The sequence below is a fragment of the Gymnoscopelus microlampas genome, assembly GCF_963454915.1.
Source record: "Gymnoscopelus microlampas genome assembly, chromosome: 3".
NCBI lineage: Eukaryota > Metazoa > Chordata > Actinopteri > Myctophiformes > Myctophidae > Gymnoscopelus > Gymnoscopelus microlampas.
In genome coordinates this window covers 23480532-23488234 of record NC_139940.1, presented here as the reverse complement: position 1 = coordinate 23488234, position 7703 = coordinate 23480532, and positions in this window count along the sequence as shown.

Sequence of the window (7703 nt, the reverse complement as noted above, 5' to 3'; positions counted from 1 at the left end):
AAGTAGGCCTATATATTTTGACAAAAAACATTGACATGCCATTCTTTCTCTGAAGTTTGTCCACATCCTAAAGTAGAAGATGTGACAAGCAGATGTTATGCTATTGGTTATCACGTTTGGTCATTATATAAACTTGTATAGAGTTTCGCACACCCATTGAAATACAAACTCCAAATGAACTCCAAACAGAAATGAACACTTTGTTGTGTATGAGTGTACTGTTGGCTCTGGTCTGTGATGCGCAAGGTTTACGACACTGGTGATGTTTACGATAGGAACTACTGAAATGTGTGCAGCCGTAAGTGAGTATGTTGTTGTTAACGGGCTGGGAGCTGCAGCTGCCTTTGGATCGGCTGAGGGCTGTCACCTCCAGCACGAGGGCGCAACAGAGTCCGCAACCGGCAATGTCAGATGAGGCGGAGGTTGAGGATTGGGTCAGCGTCCACCGCCCTCACCGGGACCACAAGCTGCAGTCTTTCTGGTCCACGCCTATGCAGATCACCGACCAGCTGGGGTCAGCCACCTTCCGCCTGTCGGATGGGTCGTGCTGGCATGCCAGCCGCCTTCGGCGAGTGCCGCCACCTGCTGCTATGGGGCCGAAGGCTCCCATCCCCGTGATACCGCCTGCTGCCGCAGGTATGTGGGTGGGCTAACACTGACTTTGACTTTGCAGCAGGTGATATGGACTTGCCCCCTGTGCGCCCTCCGGCACCTGATGACCACCCGGTGGTGCCCGTGGCACGGCCAACTTGAGCACGGGCTGAACCGGATTACCTCAAGGACTATGTTGCCGGTTTCTGAATGCATGCAGCCATAAGTTAGTACGTTGTTGTTGTTAACCGGCTGGTAATGTACGCTGCCAGCGTCCGTGTTTTTTGCACTCAGTAAAGACGGACCTGTTCAGCTCACCTCCATAGTAGTGCGTGTTATTCTTTGAACATAACATTGACGACGAAGATGGTGATGACGTTCTCACCGCCTCCCGCTTTCTTGTCATTCCCCGGCAAGCCTCCTATATGGACAGACTCACTGGCATGAGTCGTTTGACAACTACATCACGGCTCTGGGACTGACGGATGTAAGCGACGTGCGGAAAAGAGCCATTCTAATCCACTGCCTTGGTATAGAAGGACAGCGGATATTTGCCACTCTCAGGACCGCCGCAAAATATGCAGACTGTGTCACATTCCTGGTCGGCCATTTCGCAGCCCCACAAAGTGTTATCCTCCGTAGGATTTTATTTCGCCAGCGCCGACAACGTGCGGTTGAGTCAGTTCACCAATATGTGGCCGATCTGAGGGGCTTGGCCAGCCTGTGCAAGTTTGGAGAATTACAAAATGAACTGATTAGAGACCAGCTGGCCGAGCACACAAACAACTCAAACGTTCATGAGAAATTGATAATGTCCCCAGATGACCTGACTCTCAATAAGGCTATGGAAATAGCTTTTAAACTTGAGGCAGCAGAGGTTTTTGCCGCCTCATCTCCGCTGCCTGCACTCACAGCGCAGCAGATGGAGTCCCCAGCCATCACGTTCAACTAGCCCTGATCCTCTTCAGGACACTTCCCACATAAACTATGCTGGACAACAGCGCCCCCCAGAACAGCATTGCGGTAACTGCGTCTCTTCATTACATGCTTCCAGAGCCCAGAACTATCCCGCCAGGGGGCAGCGTTGTCAACGTTGTGGGAAACAAAACCACCAGGTTTGCCGTTCTTCTCAGTTCCTGACCCTGCACCCACGGCCACTATACACTCTGTGAGTGCTGCTCGCCGGCCGTTCAAAGCGTGTACTTTGGAGCTTGATGGCGTGTGCCTGCTGGTATTGCTCGACACTGGGGCTGACATTGGCACTGCGACACGTTCCTCTTGCTCTGCGCGACGAGGTGGCTGGAGAGCTCAACAGCCTCTTGGAAGCAAGCATAATCGAGCCAGTAAACGCAGCACCGTGGATTTCAAATCTGGTGGCTGTGCGGAAGAAGACAGGGAAGCTGTGCCTGTGCATCGCCCTCAAGGCAGTTAACAAGGCAGTCATCCCTGACAAGTACCCGCTGCCTACAGTGGGAGAATTGACGACACAGTTCCATGGTTCCACCATATTCACAAAGCTGGATCTTTGGCAGGGCTATCTGCAGATTCCGCTACACCCTGACAGCCGGAATCTCACTGCCTTCGTCACACACATGGGGGTGTTTCGATACACGAGAATGCCTTTCGGACTCAGCTCTGCCCCCAGCTGTTTTCATGAAATCATTGCCACCATATACAAGCAGGCATCCCTGGGGTAGTGATCTACTTGCATGACATTGTGGCTCATGGCTCAACACCTGCTGCCCATGACGAGTGCCTTCGCAGAGTCCTCCATGTCCTTGCCAGCCATCACCTCACTCTGAACGGTGACAAATGTGTCTTCTCCGTGCCTGAGATAGAGTTTGTGGGGTTCTGCCTGAATGCCAAGGGCCTCCGTCCACTCCAGTCTAATGTGGAGGCTGTGCAACGCCACCCTGAGACTGCCTGTCCTGCCCAAGTGGCCTCATTCTTAGGAATCACGGCCTTCTACTTACGTTTTCTCCCTCAGTATTCGGCCACCAAAGCCCCGCTGCGCGAGCTGTTAAAGAAGGACGCGCCATGGGTTTGGACCCCCGCCTGTTCAGACGCCGTCCAGCAGCTCAAAGCCAAGCTCACCTTGCCTCCCGTGCTTGCACACTTCGACCTCGCAAGCCCCACACTCCTCACCTGTGACGCCTCCAGCACAGCGCTGGGGGCTGTGCTATCCCAGATCCACGACGGCACTGAGCACCTCCTCAACTCAGCAGAACAGGAGTACTCAGTGGAGGAACGGGAGGCCTTAGCTTGCACCTGGGCGAGCGAGTGTTGGCATATGTACTTGTATGGCCAGCACTTCACACTGCGGACGGATCACCAGGCCGTCACGGCTCTGCTCGCAACATCTGGCGCAGGGCAAAGGCCACTCAGGATCCATTGCTGGTCGCCGCGGCTCCAGCGGTATAACTTCACCCTGCAGTTCACTCCAGGTCGAGAGAATGTGGTAGCAGACGAGACCTACTGTCACGGGCCACCCCCGGCCCTTCACCAGATCTTGGTCCGGACTCCGTTGAGCAGGGCTTCATCCAGATGCTCCACTCTCCACTCCAGTCCACAGTCTCACTCCAAGAGCTCCAGACAGCCTCGGAACAGGACCCGGTTCTCTCCCAGCACCGCACCTTTATCCGCTCTGGGTGGCCCATAAAAGTCCCAGACGAGCTGGTTCCCTTTCACCGGATCAGACACCAAAAAAACTGCATCAGAGCTCACCTGGCCGATTCAAGGTCAAGGTCAAGGTCAAGGTCTTTATTAGTGTCCCAAAAGGGCAAATAGTTTTACAGCCGGAGTAGTGGTTTAAAACATACACAGAATACAGGACAACAAACAAACGCCATAGCATAAAACATAAGTCTGGGCGCAACTAGTGCAAGATCTGAGACAAGGGCCACGTTCAGAGGTATACATCAGAGATATAAAGTGCCGGGCATAAAGTGCTTGTTTCATCCTCGTCAACATCATCATTATCAAAGTGCAAGAGATAAAGATAAAGTGCAAGAGATAGAACGAAGGGCTCTATTCAGAGAATAAAGTGCCGGACATAAAGTAATTGTTTTCGTCATCATCATCTATAGCAAAATGCCGATGGCTTCTCCTTCTCTACAGCTCTTCGCTGCACGCTTCTGCACTACAGAGCCTCACAGCATTCCACTACCGGTTGCTCCCCGGCATTCCTCATGTTGGGACGAGAGCTGCCTTGGTATAGAAGGACAGCGGATATTTGCCACTCTCAGGACCGCCGCAAAATATGCAGACTGTGTCACATTCCTGGTCGGCCATTTCGCAGCCCCACAAAGTGTTATCCTCCGTAGGATTTTATTTCGCCAGCGCCGACAACGTGCGGTTGAGTCAGTTCACCAATATGTGGCCGATCTGAGGGGCTTGGCCAGCCTGTGCAAGTTTGGAGAATTACAAAATGAACTGATTAGAGACCAGCTGGCCGAGCACACAAACAACTCAAAGGTTCATGAGAAATTGATAATGTCCCCAGATGACCTGACTCTCAATAAGGCTATGGAAATAGCTTTTAAACTTGAGGCAGCAGAGGTTTTTGCCGCCTCATCTCCGCTGCCTGCACTCACAGCGCAGCAGATGGAGTCCCCAGCCATCACGTTCAACTAGCCCTGATCCTCTTCAGGACACTTCCCACATAAACTATGCTGGACAACAGCGCCCCCCAGAACAGCATTGCGGTAACTGCGTCTCTTCATTACATGCTTCCAGAGCCCAGAACTATCCCGCCAGGGGGCAGCGTTGTCAACGTTGTGGGAAACAAAACCACCAGGTTTGCCGTTCTTCTCAGTTCCTGACCCTGCACCCACGGCCACTATACACTCTGTGAGTGCTGCTCGCCGGCCGTTCAAAGCGTGTACTTTGGAGCTTGATGGCGTGTGCCTGCTGGTATTGCTCGACACTGGGGCTGACATTGGCACTGCGACACGTTCCTCTTGCTCTGCGCGACGAGGTGGCTGGAGAGCTCAACAGCCTCTTGGAAGCAAGCATAATCGAGCCAGTAAACGCAGCACCGTGGATTTCAAATCTGGTGGCTGTGCGGAAGAAGACAGGGAAGCTGTGCCTGTGCATCGCCCTCAAGGCAGTTAACAAGGCAGTCATCCCTGACAAGTACCCGCTGCCTACAGTGGGAGAATTGACGACACAGTTCCATGGTTCCACCATATTCACAAAGCTGGATCTTTGGCAGGGCTATCTGCAGATTCCGCTACACCCTGACAGCCGGAATCTCACTGCCTTCGTCACACACATGGGGGTGTTTCGATACACGAGAATGCCTTTCGGACTCAGCTCTGCCCCCAGCTGTTTTCATGAAATCATTGCCACCATATACAAGCAGGCATCCCTGGGGTAGTGATCTACTTGCATGACATTGTGGCTCATGGCTCAACACCTGCTGCCCATGACGAGTGCCTTCGCAGAGTCCTCCATGTCCTTGCCAGCCATCACCTCACTCTGAACGGTGACAAATGTGTCTTCTCCGTGCCTGAGATAGAGTTTGTGGGGTTCTGCCTGAATGCCAAGGGCCTCCGTCCACTCCAGTCTAATGTGGAGGCTGTGCAACGCCACCCTGAGACTGCCTGTCCTGCCCAAGTGGCCTCATTCTTAGGAATCACGGCCTTCTACTTACGTTTTCTCCCTCAGTATTCGGCCACCAAAGCCCCGCTGCGCGAGCTGTTAAAGAAGGACGCGCCATGGGTTTGGACCCCCGCCTGTTCAGACGCCGTCCAGCAGCTCAAAGCCAAGCTCACCTTGCCTCCCGTGCTTGCACACTTCGACCTCGCAAGCCCCACACTCCTCACCTGTGACGCCTCCAGCACAGCGCTGGGGGCTGTGCTATCCCAGATCCACGACGGCACTGAGCACCTCCTCAACTCAGCAGAACAGGAGTACTCAGTGGAGGAACGGGAGGCCTTAGCTTGCACCTGGGCGAGCGAGTGTTGGCATATGTACTTGTATGGCCAGCACTTCACACTGCGGACGGATCACCAGGCCGTCACGGCTCTGCTCGCAACATCTGGCGCAGGGCAAAGGCCACTCAGGATCCATTGCTGGTCGCCGCGGCTCCAGCGGTATAACTTCACCCTGCAGTTCACTCCAGGTCGAGAGAATGTGGTAGCAGACGAGACCTACTGTCACGGGCCACCCCCGGCCCTTCACCAGATCTTGGTCCGGACTCCGTTGAGCAGGGCTTCATCCAGATGCTCCACTCTCCACTCCAGTCCACAGTCTCACTCCAAGAGCTCCAGACAGCCTCGGAACAGGACCCGGTTCTCTCCCAGCACCGCACCTTTATCCGCTCTGGGTGGCCCATAAAAGTCCCAGACGAGCTGGTTCCCTTTCACCGGATCAGACACCAAAAAAACTGCATCAGAGCTCACCTGGCCGATTCAAGGTCAAGGTCAAGGTCAAGGTCTTTATTAGTGTCCCAAAAGGGCAAATAGTTTTACAGCCGGAGTAGTGGTTTAAAACATACACAGAATACAGGACAACAAACAAACGCCATAGCATAAAACATAAGTCTGGGCGCAACTAGTGCAAGATCTGAGACAAGGGCCACGTTCAGAGGTATACATCAGAGATATAAAGTGCCGGGCATAAAGTGCTTGTTTCATCCTCGTCAACATCATCATTATCAAAGTGCAAGAGATAAAGATAAAGTGCAAGAGATAGAACGAAGGGCTCTATTCAGAGAATAAAGTGCCGGACATAAAGTAATTGTTTTCGTCATCATCATCTATAGCAAAATGCCGATGGCTTCTCCTTCTCTACAGCTCTTCGCTGCACGCTTCTGCACTACAGAGCCTCACAGCATTCCACTACCGGTTGCTCCCCGGCATTCCTCATGTTGGGACGAGAGCTGCAGCTGCCTTTGTATTGGCTGAGGGCTTCCGTGACGGTCCGTCACCTCTAGATCGAGGGCGCAACAGAGTCCGCAACCGGCAACGTCAGATGAAGCAGCGTTTCGTCAGGACGCAGAGGTTGAGGACTCAATCCTTTGCAGCCCTGGACTGGGTCAGCATCTGCCGCCCTCACCGGGACCACAAGCTGCAGTCTTTTTGGTCCACGCCTATGCAGGTCACCGACCAGCTGGGGCCAGCCACCTTCCGCCTGTCCGATGGATCATGCTGGCATGCCAGCCGCCTTCGGCGAGTGCTGCCACCCTCTACTATGGGGCCGAAGGCTCCCATGCCCGTGATACCGCCTGCTGCCGCAGGTATGTGGGCTAACACTGACTTTGCAGCAGGTGATGTGGACTTGCCCCCTGTGCGACCTCTGGCACCTGATGACCACTCGGTGGTGCCCGAGGCATGGCCAGCTCGAGCCTGGGCTCAACAGGATTACCTCAAGGACTATGTTACCGATTTCTGAATGCATAAGGCATTGGTGTGTTGTTATGTAACTGGGTGGTGGGGTTGTGATTTATGGTTTTCTATTGGGGGGGGGGGGAATGTTGTGTATGAATGTACTGTTGGCTCTGGTCTGTGATGCGCAAGGTTTACGACACTGGTGATGTTTACGACAGGAAGTACAGAAATGCATGCGGCCGTAAGTGAGTACGTTGTTGTTGTTAACTCGGCTTGTAATGTATGCTGCCGGCGTACGTGTTTTTGGCACTCAGTAAAGACGGACCTGTTCAGCTCACCTCCATAGTAGTGTGCATTATTCTGTGAACATAACACACTTGACAGACAACTAGGCTATTAATCAATCAAATGAACTTGAAGCAGCAACGGCTCATCTACATGTATATGTGCGATGCGGGCGACACATGTTCAATCAGCAGTGGCCATCACTTATAGCACTGCTCAAGTAGCATACCAGTTGAGCCAGTACAGAAACATTGCTGACCAAACCAGACCGTCTACTTACAGTATCTTGTTCTTTCAAAAAATATAGGCTACTCTAGAAGTTGCTATAAAAATAATTTATAAAAATATAAATAAAAAATGGGTATCCTATATAAAAATTGGCTACGGGAGGACCACAGCCATGTCACTCTGACTCAGACATAACCATAAACAAACCCGTATATACACCCATATATATATATATAGGCATGTCACTTTGGTATGTCATTATATAAA